General features: G+C 38.5%; 1 protein-coding gene across 1 annotated transcript in view; it reads right to left on the reverse strand.

The window, feature by feature from the left end:
* LOC311530114 (uncharacterized protein) overlaps nt 1–15,407 on the reverse strand; it is a 289,301-nt gene that overhangs the window by 76,070 nt on the left and 197,824 nt on the right. Inside the window, exon 5 of the mRNA XM_084646494.1 lies at nt 1,706–1,800. The gene's annotated coding sequence lies outside the window, so the exon portion shown is untranslated. The remainder of the gene's footprint in view (nt 1–1,705; nt 1,801–15,407) is intronic.

Here is a 15,407-nt window from a genome sequence, read left to right on the forward strand (position 1 = left end):
ATAAAGTCTGCTGCAGTTTCCACGGTATGCATCCGATGAAGTGAGCTGTAGCTCACGAAAGCTCGTGCTCAAATAAATTGGTTAGTCTCTAAGGTGCCACAAGTACTCCTTTTCTTTTTGCAAATACAGACTAACACGGCTGTTACTCTTAAACCTGTCTCAGGAAAGGAAAAGAGAAGGGCATTGCCCCCAAACTGATTGATCCCCTCACCCCCATGTGGTTTTGGGGATCTGTGTTTCCCAAGGCCTCCATCTACTACTACTCCCAAACCCTTCTGGGAGGGTCCTCCTTCCCACAAAGCGGTAAGTCAGCCTTAGCTTAGGTAGGGAATCCTTGCAGGAGGGACAATTCTGTGGTGGGTAGCCATCCCTGCTCTCTTCCAACCTGCCCCTTCTGCAGTCGTGCATATGTATCTATCTTAGATACTTATATGGCTCCCACTACCAAAGGACCCTGACAATGTACAGTTATAGGGGACTGAACCTTCAGCCTCTTTTCACGGGGATAGAGGGTAGGAGGGGAAATTCCTCCCTCTTCCATATGGAAGAATTCCAGGGAACCTCAGTAAGTGGAAAGTTATTTCCCCAGTGGGAATAACCTATGAAGAACACAGCCTGGTATCCTGTGATTTGCATCTAACAGAGTGTAAAGATGAAATGAATCCTGAAATTCAGATGAGTAAAGGTTTTCTTGGTGTAATTTCATTAGCTGGAATGGTCTTACTCCAAGGCTGAATTTGACCTAATAAGTCAATTAAAAATAACACCATCTCACCTGTGGATGACATCCTACTATCAACCTAAAAATGGGTTCAGAAACCTGTGGTTGTGCGGAGGGAAGGTCAAAGGTACCATTGAGCACAGTCTTTATAGATAAGACACCTATCCTAGGAAGCTTCAGAACCAAATGTTTTGAAAAAAGAAATCATATCATTCCCTTTGGTTTATATGTTCTGGAGTCCTGAGAATTCTAACTAAGAAATAACTGGCTGTGACTCCATAGTTGAGGTTGAGCTGAATTTTGCACTCAGAGCAGGCACTGAATATTATAGTGACTGATTTTTGTGATTGTTTATGCAATGGAGAACCATTTTGTATTTGCCTTCACAAGAATTAATGGCATAGTTGTTGGTAACTGAATGATCTTGTAAAGAAGAAATATGGCATTCAGTGGTCTAATGTGCAGTTAACAGACTCTCTGGGAGCACAAAATAGTGTGTAAAGTAGTAGTAATTCCATTAGCTTTTTATCTGTGGATTAGCTGATTTTAGAGAAGGCTTCCATCCTGGATCTGAAAACACCCAGTTGCAACGCCCACTATCACATCAATTGCTGCCATCTCATTAGTCTATGAAGGGAAGTGTTTATTTCCTTACCTTAAACCTTATTTTTATCTGTTTTTAAAATCAAAATATAGTAATTTATCTATAGGAAGAGTAATACAGCAATGAATTGTTAGGTCAGAACTGCAGTTGGGGCAAGTAATAATGAATAAAGTCAATACTAGACAAAGCTGGTTAAAAAAAACAGTCTAACACACATAGCAGCAACTGTATCTTAGAGCAACCTCCCTGAGAAGTTTAAGACTTCCTGGAAATAAACTTTTGAAGCTCAACAGATTTAGATACAGAGTCGGTGTATGTGTCTTCCATGTGCCTTTAAATTCTATTAAAATCAAATCTGACTCAACTCATTCAGATCAGACCTGTTATCAACAACACATGGTCTCGGGAGACCAACATTTGTCCAGTTAGGGCTTCCTTCATTAATCGTCCACCATCAAGCAAGCCAAATCCAAATCTGTGGAGAAAAAGCAATTAGATATTTTAAGCAGTGATAAGAACACCACAAATAATCAATTTCTATGGCATTAGCAGCTACCTGGTCCAGGAAAAGTCTATAAAAGCTAGAATTTATTGCAGAACACCAGACAGCTTACAGAGCATTGATTCTTAGTAGTGTGCATAGATTGCTGGATTTAAAGAGCAATCCCTAATGATTCTTACCTTGAAGTTTTTTTTGTTTTTTGTTTTTACTTTTAAAAAAAGAAAGCAGGGGTAAGGTGTCCATAAAGGCAAAATTATAGTCAAATGAATGTCCTATGAATGTTATATTACATTTGTTTCCCTTTCACAAGAAGAGGCAAGGAGCACACTGGTAGCAATTAGATGTAATTTGATGCATGGACCCTCATACAAGAGGAGCAGCTACTGACATTTCTAATATACTATGCTTACAAACATATTTATCCTGCTTATTTTTAAGATGTTTACCTCACTTGAAAAAGAAAAGGACCAGAAACCAATTTTTATGTAATCAGAACATCGATCAGTGTCCTTTAAAGCCTACTTTCCCCCCAATTATTAAAGTTCGTACCTGACAGAATTTTAATCCACATTAATTAAAGAGAAAAACGATCTTAAATGTTTTAAAAGTAGCATGGAAGAACCCTCACAGATTTTTGAATAATATTATTTTCCCCCCAGAATTATTTAGCTGCAATACTTCCTGAGAAATGATTTCTGAAAATAAATGGTCATCTTTAAAGTTTAAACGTGAATTTAAATATTTCCAAACATTAGCATTTAAATCCTGAAAATTCTTGAGCGTTTGAGCGAGAGCAAGTATAAGTTACATGATATACTTTTACTAATCCTAAATCAAATAATTCTGGAAATATAGAAAACATGTCAACTAAAGCTCCTGTCTTGCAAACACTTATGTACTGGTGTAGCTTTGTGAATGCGAGTACTGTCATTGAGTTCAATGATGCTACTCCAATGTGTAAAGTTACTCCACCGTGTAAGTGTTTGCAGGGCCGGGACCTAAAATGTTATGGTTTGAACTACTTTTACTGAGCTAAATGTTAGACATAAATTATTGAAAACTAAAATATCTGTTTTTGGATCCCGGAGACTGCAAATTATTATGATCTGAAGAAAGAGTAAGAAAACTTTTCTCATTCTAGAATTGTGGTTGCTGCCATACATGGATGATTGCTGAAATCCAAACACAAGCTGAGGAAAAAGAGAATGAATTAAAAAAAAAAAAGAGTTATCAAGATAATTAAAACTTTGCAACAATTCAGTAGTGGTGCTGATAAAAACTGCACTGCTGGTTGAATGCAAATAAGATGGTAAAGGCCCTGTTTGGATTATGGTAATTACTCAGTCTGAAGTTAGCTCAAACCACACACATATACACACACAGCAGTGGAGTGGAACCTGACAACTATACTTGGCATGTGATCATAAAATTCCCTGGCACACTATCAGAATGCCATGTGGAGCTATTTGTACAGCTGGGTATAGAACTCTGCAGTACAGGAAATACCATCGGAAGTACTGCTGACCCTGTATGGCCTTCAGTGTGAAGCTGATTCCATACTTATCACTGGCCTGGATTCAAATGGGATCTCTGGAGAAGGCAAATCAATCGAACACATGTTTGATCTAAAAATGTCATTTTAGAATATGCTGAGGTATTTCCTTACATTAGACCATTTTCTTTGCCCCAAAGATTTGTCAAGTGCAATTGAATGCATACACATCACAATACACACTGTTGCCAGAACAAAATAATTTCAGTGTGTCCTTTAGTACCTTGATAAAATGCAGACAGTCAGTGTTGAAACGAGATGCCCCGTGAAAGTCCTGTACGTGCTGGCATTCTGCATTTCTTCCAAGAATTTGTTTCTTTTAAATTTGATATCAGGCCAAATGAGCAGATTTTGTGTAAGAATGAGGAAGACAACCCAGTCAATCTCTCCTCTTGCCTCCTAGATGGTTGTGTTGAGCCAGGATAATTTATGTCACAAAAATCATTAAAGAAATGATCATTTTAAATAATTTCAAACTGATTCCTAAATAACAGTCTTATAAGAAAAAATAACATTACAAATAGCCCTATTAGTTCATTGATTTAGCTTTACAGAAAGTTCTGATACAAAGCAAAGGATGTGCTTCTTTAGTAGTTTTCACAAGTAATATTATATATTGGTACATACATCATTTTTATTACTTGGTTCTTTGATTTGTTCACCTTGTATATTCTCTACAGATGTATAATTTCTTGCCTAACCATTACTGGTAGCAACTCCCATTAGTAACAGAACAGTGTGGAAGAGATGTGAACTTTTCAACAAACCATCCCCACTCCTAATTCTGCTTTAGATCAGCACAGAACAGACTGTTTTGAACAGATCTGAATTCCTGCAGTCTGACCACCATTGCTGAAGGTAAACCCTTACTGTGAAGGGCAAGCTTCCCTGCCTGGCATATTCAAAGCCTGTAGAGATTATATCAAATCTAGATTCAGGCATGACTGCTGATACCAAGATATAGTCCTCTGACCCACAGACTCATTAGTGAAAGGCACCACTCACTTTCTCTTTCCCTTTCTCTCTCTCTGCCTCCACCACTGTGGCTACTGTAAGACACACAGTACATCAACCCTGAAACACTGCAAGCTGCTTTGAATGCTGGATTTTATCTGAGATGAAAAAATAGGTGAGTTCTGGCTAACTGTAAGATCTTTAAGCAGTCTCACTTTTTTCAACAAATACTATTTAAAAAGAATACCGTCAAGACTAGTCGGTCCAAAATGTGACCTCCTTGACATATTTTTCCTAACTTGTCTTGGCAAAGTCCATGAAATACTTTCTCTGTGATTGTCTTTTGTTTCAAACAAAAAAAAAAAAAAAGGAGGACTTGTGGCACCTTAGAGACTAACCAATTTATTTGAGCATAAGCTTTCGTGAGCTACAGCTCACTTCATCGGATGCATACTGTGGAAAGTATAGAAGATCTTTTTATACACACAAAGCATGAAAAAATGGGTGTTTACCACTACAAAAGATTTTCTCTCTCCCCACCCCACTCTCCTGCTGGTAATAGCTTATCTAAAGTGATCACTCTCCTTACAATGTGTATGATAATCAAATGGGGCCATTTCCAGCACAAATCCAGGTTTTCTCCCCCCCCCCCAACACAAACCCACTCTCCTGTTGGTAATGCTTATGCTCAAATAAATTGGTTAGTCTCTAAGATGCCACAAGTACTCCTTTTCTTTTTGTGAATACAGACTAACACGGCTGTTACTCTGAAACCTGTTTCAAACAAATGCTTCAGGAATGAAAACAAATAAACAAAGTAAATACATAAATGCCAATCACCCTTAATCCACTTACGAATAACGTTACAATATTAACCCAGGATACACAGTGGTATAAAATAATTTAGTAAAAATATGTATTTCAGCTTGAAGATTCAGTTTTAAGGAATTTATCAACAAAAGTGGGTAATACATATCATTAAAGCTACTTCAACAGTGTCCTTTTCACTTTGTCTTATGCTACATATATTTAGTCATATAAGGTTATACATGAACAGACAGAAAAGTTTGAAGACATTTCCTAGTCTAGTTATGAGAAAAATAAGACAGATAACTCAGGCAGTGCCACCACCCAGAGTTCAAATTATGCAACAGAAAGGGCAATATATATCAGAGCACCGAGGACAAGAGTAAAAGAGAATTTCTCTTAAAGCAATCCAGAATGTCTCATAATCAGAAAGAGAATAACTCTGCTTTGTCATAAAATAGGAACATTTTGTGAAGGATGTAATAATAATATGAGATGTGAAAGAAACACTGGGAAAATACTCATGATTAGTTTATATCAGTGTAAAAGGTACTATATAATTGCACAGTACTACTATTGCCATAAATACAGTATTTGCACTGAAATGCCAAATGCCTCTCATAAAGGGGTTGATGGTATATATAGAGTTTTGTGACTTGAAATTAAGGGAGAATTTAAAGCCTTAAAAGACAAATTGAGGAATCAGAACAGCTTGACTTTTCCTGTATTATATATAAAATTGGAAAGTGAATAATTATTTCTGGACCCTTTATTGTTTTGCACTGCATGGATTTTTTTTATTAGTGTGGACAAGTAAATTTTATTTGATAGCTTGTTGTATTTAAAGACAGTGTAAAACTCTCCTTGCAAACAGTTGTTTACAGTGCGCTTTTCAGCACAAAGCTGTTTTAAAGCTCAATTGTGCATTTTGCAGATAAAGTGGGAAAACTAACTGAAGGCTGTATTGTAAGCAGTGGTTGCCGTGGAAACCCCAGTTTCAAGAGCTGGTTCTCCATTACCACTTAATTTAGGCTTCCTAATTGCATTCCACTAAATCGGTAGCGACAATATCTGCAGAGCAAAACTGCATGCCCAGTCTAGCGCAAACCTCTTTGAAACAGGCTTTTTGAAAGCCAGGAGCTATAAAAACTCAGCATGACGTGGAGCATATGAGAAACCTGTAGTTCAAATGTACTGCTGCTTGCTTTCTCATCCTTAGTAACTTCAGTGCGCTCCACACCAATCTATTAGTTCAGTCTACCTTAAAGATCATAAAGCTCTGCCATGTGGAAACTCATCTGTCCACCAACACATTGGTGCAAAATAGATTTAATTGTACTCCCAAGTCAGTATCATGTCCATCTTATTTTACTACACACCAGCAGGTAGCCAGTGCAGAGCCTTACTTTCCTTGAACTGCCCTTGCTCCACAATATGAGGGAGAACAATACTTTCTCAGTTTAAATTATTTGCCACTCTTCAGCTGTGCAGCAAGCTAGACCGCCCCTATGTGACCTAAAGAGAGCCTTGTCAGAACCACTAGACATAAAAGCATTCCAATTATCGAACACACTGCTTTAACAGAGGAGGCAACTAATATGATAGTGTAAGTGATTCTGCCAGTGAGAAGCTCTTCGTCACTGTCAGATTAACACTTGAGTTAAACTCTTGTAAATCAGTCACATTATGCTGTTGGTTGAGAAATAAACATAGACCTATTATGCTTAGAATTCCAGAGGGCTCTCCCCTCAATAGGAGTTACACTGGATGCCCTATTAATCTGAATTTTGTCATGTTTATTATTTTGCAATTACTAATGTGGGTAATGTTGGAAAGATTTAAGTTGTCTATGATTAGATTCTGAAATGGATGTACATGCCTAACAAAACCTTCTGCAGGGGAAAATTGGAGAGCGAACGAGCGAGCAAGCATACAGGGTAATTTCTGACTGAAAAACGCCACCAGACCACCAATTTATAATTAAATCCCATAACTCCCTTTTTTTAAAGCACAGAGCATTTAAAAGCAAAATACTTCAGTGTCTTCAAGCACAAGACCTCCCAAAAGCTTACAGTGAAGTGCACCTCCTAGCCACTACTGTGGTTACATTCGAGCCCTGTAATGCGTATCAGATGAACACTGCAGTTGAAAATAATAAGTAAACAACTGCTCATTTGATTCTTTATTCTCTCCACAATGTTATTAAATGTTGGTAAAACAGCATCAAATCATATAGACTGTTGCCAAGCATTCAACTGTTGTTTTAGATTCCCTCACATTCCTTAATTCCCTCCTCTCCTTCTGCGGGGGGGGGGGGGGGGGGGTTTGCAGCAAGAATGAATAAAACTTAACTCTTTGTGTTTGTGTTTGGGAATGAAAGAGAATGAAAAAAACAAGACCAGTTACACAGAGTATCCACTTATTTGAAATAAGTCAAGGTCAGCATTTTTGGTGTAGTTCTGCTAGACCTTAGGTAATGACATGCAGTGTCCAGGAGATCAAAGTCGATGGTTGAGGTACTGGCTGTTGAGCTCATCTACTAACTTAGTCTTAGCCAATCTTAGCTAGCCAGTAACACTTGACACTTTCAAATCAGCTCCTATTCAGGATCTAATCAGCCCTACTCAAAACCAAAGCAGAGGGCTATGAGCAGCTGTAGTAAAAATGTCATCCGACTCCTTCTAAAGCCCTAAATAGGAAATGTACCCAAGGGGAGCAGCAGCAAACAAACTTTGGGCTAAATCATTTGGTCCTCCAGGTGGATCCCTGTCCCTTTCCCACTTGGAAGTGTGGCAGAGTACGCCTCATCCATGGCACTGCCCTTCCATTGGCCTGTGGGGCCAGGGACGGGATAGGATGGAGGCAGGAGAGGAAGACCCCAGAGAGAAGTATACCTTCTTGCTACAGCCCTGAAGAAAAGTAGGTGGAGAGTTAATGTAGTCTGAGACTGCATTAACTTCTGCAGTCTACTCTGGCCTTAAAGGGAGGGCCATTCCAAGAGGCAGCAGCAGCAGCTGGGGGAAATTCAATGCAACCATATTGCAAGGGAACTGAGGGAACCCACAAGGGACTTTGGAGGTGGAATGAAGGCACAGGCCTCCAGATGATCCTGTGGGAACTATAGTCAGAGGGAAAATCCTCTGCCCCTTCTGCCTGATAAAATGATTTAGGGGGAACTCTTTGAGGAGCTCCTCAGAGAGTTTTCTGCAATGCATTGACCTTTTCCCCTTAGATAGTTCCCAGGGAGGAACTGATGTAGGTTATTATTATTTTGTCTCTACAGTCTTTTAAACCAGGGCTAGAAAAACCTAAGGGATGAAAAAAAATCTGAATATCAAGCATTTTATGCTGAAGGAAAAGTCCATTTTTCAATTTATATAATTCATGTCCTAGAAAAAAACAAAGAAAAAATAAAAAAGCTTTCAATAGACAATGGGCTCTATTTTGTCCTCACATGCCGGGCTTAGTTACAAGTGGGCTTTGGGCCAAATTCTGTGCTCAGATACACATGTGCAACTTCTTTTGACTCAAACAGAGCATATAATTTCTACACACAGAATTTGGCCTTTTTGTGTATGTAAATTATTAGCATTTATTTATTATTTATATTGTATTATAAAGATCAGGGTCCCATTGTTCTAGGCCTTTTGAAAATTGAACTATTCATGGTCCCTGCCCCAGTGAGTTTACAGTCTAGGAAGACAAACAACATATAAAGGTTGGGGAGGGGGGGACAATGCAATATATACAATGTTTTGTATACATAAATATATATTTGCCATATATATAGGTGTATATTTAGATGTATAATTACACAGATAAATAAATATTGACTTTCCTCAGTTATCCCTCAGCTGCCTTTCAGACTATTCATATTTTGGCTAGTTTCTTATGGCAGAAGTGGTCTTGAGAAGAGACTTGAAGGAGCAACAGGCAGCCCTTATGGATCAGTTCGGGGAGGGTGCACAGTGCCTAAGGAGTGACGAGGAAGAAAGAACAAAGATATTTGGGAAAAGAGCTGTGCAAATCAGCCCCTCCCTTTAGTTTATGCATGTGTGGTATTCTGCTATTGAATGAAGACTGTAATGTAAACTGACCAATGGCAGATGATAATAAAGAGCCATAGGCACCCATCCACTGTACAATGGGAGGGGAGCAAAGCAGTAGGGGAAAGGATGAAAATGACTAGCAGAAATGATGAATGGGATTAATTGGATGGATGATGGGATGAATTGCTGATGGAATGAATGGATGATGGGATGAATTGCAGATGACACTAAGGTGGCGAGAGAGGTAGATATGTTGGAAGTAGGGATAGTGTCCAGAGTGACCTAGACAAATTGGTGTCCAGTTTTGGTCCCCCCAGTACAGAAGGATGTGGAGAAATTGGAGAGTCCAGTGGAGGGCAACAAAATGATTAGGGGGCTGGGGCACATGACTTACGAGGAGAGACTGAGGGAACTGGACCTATTTAGTCTGCAGAAGAGAAGGGTGAGGGGGGATTTGATAGCAGCCTTCAACTACCTGAAGGGGGGTTTCAAAGAGGCTGAAGCTAGGCTGTTCTCAGTGGTACCAGATGATAGATCAAGGAGTAATGGTCTCAAGTTGCAGTAGGGGATGTCTAAGTTGAATATTAGGAACCACTATTTCACTAGGAGGGTCGTGCAGCATGGGAATGGGTTACCTAGGGAGGTGGTGAAATCTCCATCCTTAGAGGTTTTTAAGAGCCAGTTTGACAAAGCCCTGGCTGCGATGATTTAGTTGGTGCTGGTCCTGCTTTGAGCAGGGGTTTGGACTAGATGAACTCCTGAGGACTCTTCCAACCCTAATCTTCTGTGATTCTATCATTCTATGAAAAGGGAGAACAGAGCTGACTTTCCTCTCTCCTGAACCCTGGGAAGACCCTCCATGCAAACAATGTATGGTTGGAGGTCTACAGATTTTGAAGGGAAGGGTGTGGGATAGGGAGACAGGAAACAATTGCTCTCTCTGCCATGTTCCTCTCCACCTAGCGGATTTCCCAAGGGAAGTCAATGTGGGAACCGGAATGGAATCATTCCAACTCATCAAGAAAATCAACATTTTCCAGGATATATGGTTTTTGTTTCTAGATACATGATTAGGTACTTAACAAATAGGAAATATATAGAATTATTTTTTTGAGGAGTATGCATACTGTTTCATAGACCAACATATCTCATTTTGCAAGCTTGTATACTTTTTAAATGCAGCATGTTCAAATACCTTAATGATTTTTGTTAACTTACTGAGTGAGATTTTAAGCTAAATGATGTATAGGTCATAGCTCTGTAAAAACGCTGCAATTGTATACAATGGATATATTGTGAAGTAAAAGTATAAACATGATTTAAAAATCATTTTGTGATTATAGGATGATGATTGATATAATTAGGACTTAGGGGATCTTTATGTTCTATTCCTAACTTTGCCACAGATTTCCTGTGTGACCTTGATCAACTTAATTTCTTTGTGTCTCCATTTTCCTGGCTGGTAATAATAATAATAAGTATCTGCGTTACATGGGTGTAGTGATGTTTAATTCATAAGCATTTTCAAAGTGCTTTGAGATCCTTGCACGGAAGGGTACTATAAGAGTATTATTAGTTATTGTTACCATCTAAACCTATCCTGAAGGAGATTTTAATTAGCTTCTTATGAACATGGATGAATAAATCCTTAAAGAATCATGTGCATAGTAATGTAAACGGTTAATGACTACAGTGTAGTAGGCTGATACAAAGCTACAGAAGGCATGTGCCTTAATGAGGAGTCAGTCAGGAGCCCTGAAGCATGGAATGGGGAGTAGTCTACAGGACAAAACAGTGTGACACAAAAGCTCAGTAACCCAACTAAATACACATTTCTGCTTTATTCATTTGTGCTGGAATCTTTTTCTCTCACACATATCATATCGTGCACAGCAAATAGCCAAACAAAGCATAATGCACACATGCAACCCAATCCAACTGGATGCAATTCCATAAGGATTTTGATACCAGTTGTCACAGACTCATAACCTTAAAGTTTCAAATTTTCATGGGGCTCCCTAACTCATTTTTTAAAACCGGTGAGCAAATCTTAAACATCATGGAAGTTTAATTTTGCTAAATGTCCCTCAAGTCTGGTTGCTGATTGAAAACTTATCCAATCACCTGAAGTTTTGGAGCTGAAGTGCTTTTTTTGTGACAAAACACTGGCAGTTAACAGGCACTCAGTTGGTGATGGACCAGGTATAAGAACACAAGCAGACACTAAGTAGAAGAGAAGAAGGCGGGACTGTAAATTAATAAACAGCCATCTCTGATGTAGGGTCTCGCTAAAGTCTTGGCTTATTGTTAAGATTTTGACTAATTTTTGTAGACCAATCGAGTGTGTGCAAAAATGTCTCTGCATCCATTTATGTGGTAGCAGTGCTGGGAAAGTGCCGAGGCAAATTTCTGATGGTAATGGTGTAATACCGCAGCTGAATGTTTGAGGACAAACCTGAATTTGTGAAGCCATCATCTTAGAGAAAGAGGAGCCAACCTTTTGTCTGAGAAATGGAATGGCAAAGAATGTGGATTCAGCTGCCCCGTTCGGCAGCCAAATAATTTCTGAAGACAGAATGGCTGATATTTTTATACAGAAGATAACAGAGCACCATTTCGACTGTGTCCATTTGACTTTCATTCAGTTGATACGTCTCCTTTCTTGGGAGACAATCTCTTTCCACACCTTGTTTCAGTTTTTGGTTTCTTAGGTGCCTTTTGCGTAAATTTGAAAGGAGATCATGAAGTTAGGAGGTGTTTGAACCACCAACCAAACCTAACCTAGGATACAAAATGAAATTCAGGCACTCTGGTATCAGAAAGAATTAATCATTCAGGCAAACATACTGTATATGATGAGACTGCCCAGCCTCACACCAGAAAGTAGTATCCTCATTGACTTCCCAGAAATGAGAGGCTGCAGAAAAATGCATCTTGAAAACAGGCTGGAAATCATATGAGATCAGTCTTTCATGTGAGATTCCAGCTGGTTATGGGTTCAGATGGGTCAGAAATAAACTGAGAATAATCATTCTCACAGTGATATGGATGAAACCAGAATTTGAAAAAGTGCTTGGAAAGCATGAGAGAAAAAAACCCTAAAAGTTTTTCAAACCTTAAAAAAATGTTTGGTTTGGTTCCTATTTTATCCATAGCGGTTCATCCATCTCTTGCTAACTCTCTGTTTTTATGAGCATAATTTACTTATTTTCCAAATACATTTTATACAATAACCCTTTTTTGTTTAGTACATGGGTTACTTTAGAATTCAGAAACAAATGTTCCTCTCTCTCTCTGTGTGTGTGTGTGTCTAGTTTTCTACAGAAATACAATAAAGCAGAATGGAGAGCAGGGTCCATCTCTTAGGCATATTGGTGGTATACTAGGCTAATAATTGTAGGCATATCCCAAGGCAAAAGAAAAATGATCATCAATAATATTTTTCTAAAAAATACAGATCAATGAATCACATCTTTGAGGACCACTCCTAAAGGTAAAGCTAGAATATGAATAAGGTAAAAATAAAGTGAACTTACCATAATACTGTCTCTATTCTTGCTTTTCTTTTCCCATTCTTTTACTTCTGCCTCAGTTTTATTTTTCTTTCATCAGGTTTCTTTTCCCTCCTTGTCACCATATTTTTTTTCTTGTAACTCCAGTTTCCTGCTCTCTTTCTCTCTCACTCTCAGATGGAGAGGTGATGGGTGTAAAAATGCTAAGAGTTGATAGGATCTCTGTTTTTATTTCCTGCTTTCTTCATCTATCCCTCTCACACTTGCCTTTTCCTAAGGGCTAGGGCATGCATACTCTGTTTTCTTCCTCAAGAAACACAATAATTGCCATGTTGGATCAGACTGGAGATCGATCTAGTCCACTACCCTCTCTCTGAAAGTAGCCAGTAGCAGATGTTTCAGAGGAAGATATAAGGACACCACAGTAGGTTGATATTTGATAATATCCCCACAATTATGTCTCATCCTGATCATTAATAGAGATTGATTTAAACACCGAAGAATGACATTTAATATCCTTTCCAGAAAATGTTTGTTATAATTAATTATGATAAAGTCTGGCTATTGTTATCTATATAAATACCCAATTTCTTTTTTTGAATCTTGCTAAGTTCTTAGCTACATTGAGTTTTATGGCAATGAGTTCCAAAGTCTAATTACACATTTTGTGTAAAAGTATTTCCTTTATCAGTTTTGAATTTGACACCTTTTAATTTAATTGACTATCCCCTTGTTCCTGTGTTAGAAGACAGAGGCAACAGAAGTTTCCGATCTACTTTCTCAATCCCATGCATTATTTTGTAAACTTTTATAATGTTCCCTTTTGATTTCTTTCTAAGGTAATAATCCCTTATCTCCTAAGTCTCCTCATTAGCTATTATTCTTATTATTTGTATTGAGTTAGTGCCTACAGCAGCCAGCCCTTATTGCTCTAGGCATTACAAAACATATAACAAAAAGACAGTTCATGGAAGAGCATACTATTGACGCATGAAACAACAGACAACAGCTGGATACAAGAAACAGACTAAGGAGCACAAAGTAATGGAGAGAACACAGCATACAAACTACTTACCTTACCTGGCTCACCCCATTTCTTCTCACTTCCACACTTGCTCTGTTCTCCTATCCAGTGTTCCTTGGTACTCCAGTCCCCAACCCTGGTTCTATCCGCCATCCCTATTAACCTTTCTTTCTACCCCTCCCCCCACATACCTGGTTCTCTTTGCTCTTCCAAATCCCCCCTTTCTCTTCCTCCTGGTGTTCAAGGAACCTCAACAATAACCAGAAAACTTAGGCATATTTCGAGGATTTCTCAGGCCCTCAGGACTATCTTCAAAATGTCAGGGCTTTTAGTGGGACTATGGATATGGGTGCTGTAACCATGAAAATGATGTTTAAGAGAGAGAGAATTGAGAATCCAGAGAGGCTACATGTGCCCCATTGTTGTCTGGATTCACTTAAAGTTCTGCGGTGAAATCCTGGCTTAACTGAAGTCAATGGCAAAACTCCCACTGACTTCAATGGGATCAAGATTTCTGTTCTATTCACTTCTAGTTCCAGGAAATTTATTTGACTGTGCCTTAAAAGTTGAATGGATTATGAAATCAGGACTAAGACAAGATCACTGTCATTTCAATTTATAATTCATAATTGTGTCTAAAGCAGTGACATGGCAAACCATTGCCAGTTGTCTAAAACTGATTTTCCCATTAAGGTCCTGATCCAAATCCAATTCAAGACTTTCATTGACTCCAATGGGCTTTGATCAGGAAGGCAAATCCTCAATAGAAATAAACTGGTTGAAGAAGGCACAGTGGTAATTTTCACAGTTTGGAATTATGAAAGGGAAAGCGTATAGGTTTTGTGATATACGTATCATCTTTGGATGTCACTATGGAACAGCATCTTTGAAGGCAAACCACAGACACATATGTAAGTATCTTAATAAGTGTGAAAATCAGAAGTGGGCAGAAATGTCCATATTATGTCAAATTAGTATGATTCATTTATATGATCACCAACGAAGCAACATTATTCCATAGAAGGAGAAAGCTAATGATTTCTAATAATTCACACCATATATTACTATTACTATAAATACCACTGAAGTCAACAGGAGTATTTCCATTGGCTTCAATAGGAGTTGTATTGGGACTTTAATCAGTAAATAAATCAAGTAAGTATCCCATCAATACTGGAAATATACCATGCACACATACATCTGTCAACCTCTTGTGTGAGATCTCCTCTCTGAGTAGCAACACTACTGTTACTCTGGTTGTTATTACATCATTGGTGAAAAGCTTGAAATTCTGCATGGCATCTGTCTAATCGTTATCATCAGGTTTAAGATCTGCTACTCAGTGAATAGAATAAACTGAAGAATTTTAGTCTGAGCTATTAATTATAACAAAGGTTTTTGTTATGGAAGCTTTTCTTGGCATTGTCTACATCCCCATCTTTGATCTAGAGGTTGAGACAGACCTGCCTAGCCTCTTGCTTTCCAGCCTAACTGCTGAGCATTTCAGAATTCTGCTGCCTGGCCACCAAAAGCTTTTGATTTCTGGGTTTGGTTTTGTCTTTTTAAAGTCTTCACCTGCAGACCACTAATGGAGGCCACTTCAATTCTTCCATTGGGTAGTGGAAAGGTGGGAGGCCATACTTACCCGGTCTTCATTGGCTGATAGTTCAGTGAGGACTGAG

This window comes from Lepidochelys olivacea (genome assembly GCF_965140295.1).
Source record: "Lepidochelys olivacea isolate rLepOli2 genome assembly, chromosome: 1".
Lineage (NCBI taxonomy): Eukaryota > Metazoa > Chordata > Testudines > Cheloniidae > Lepidochelys > Lepidochelys olivacea.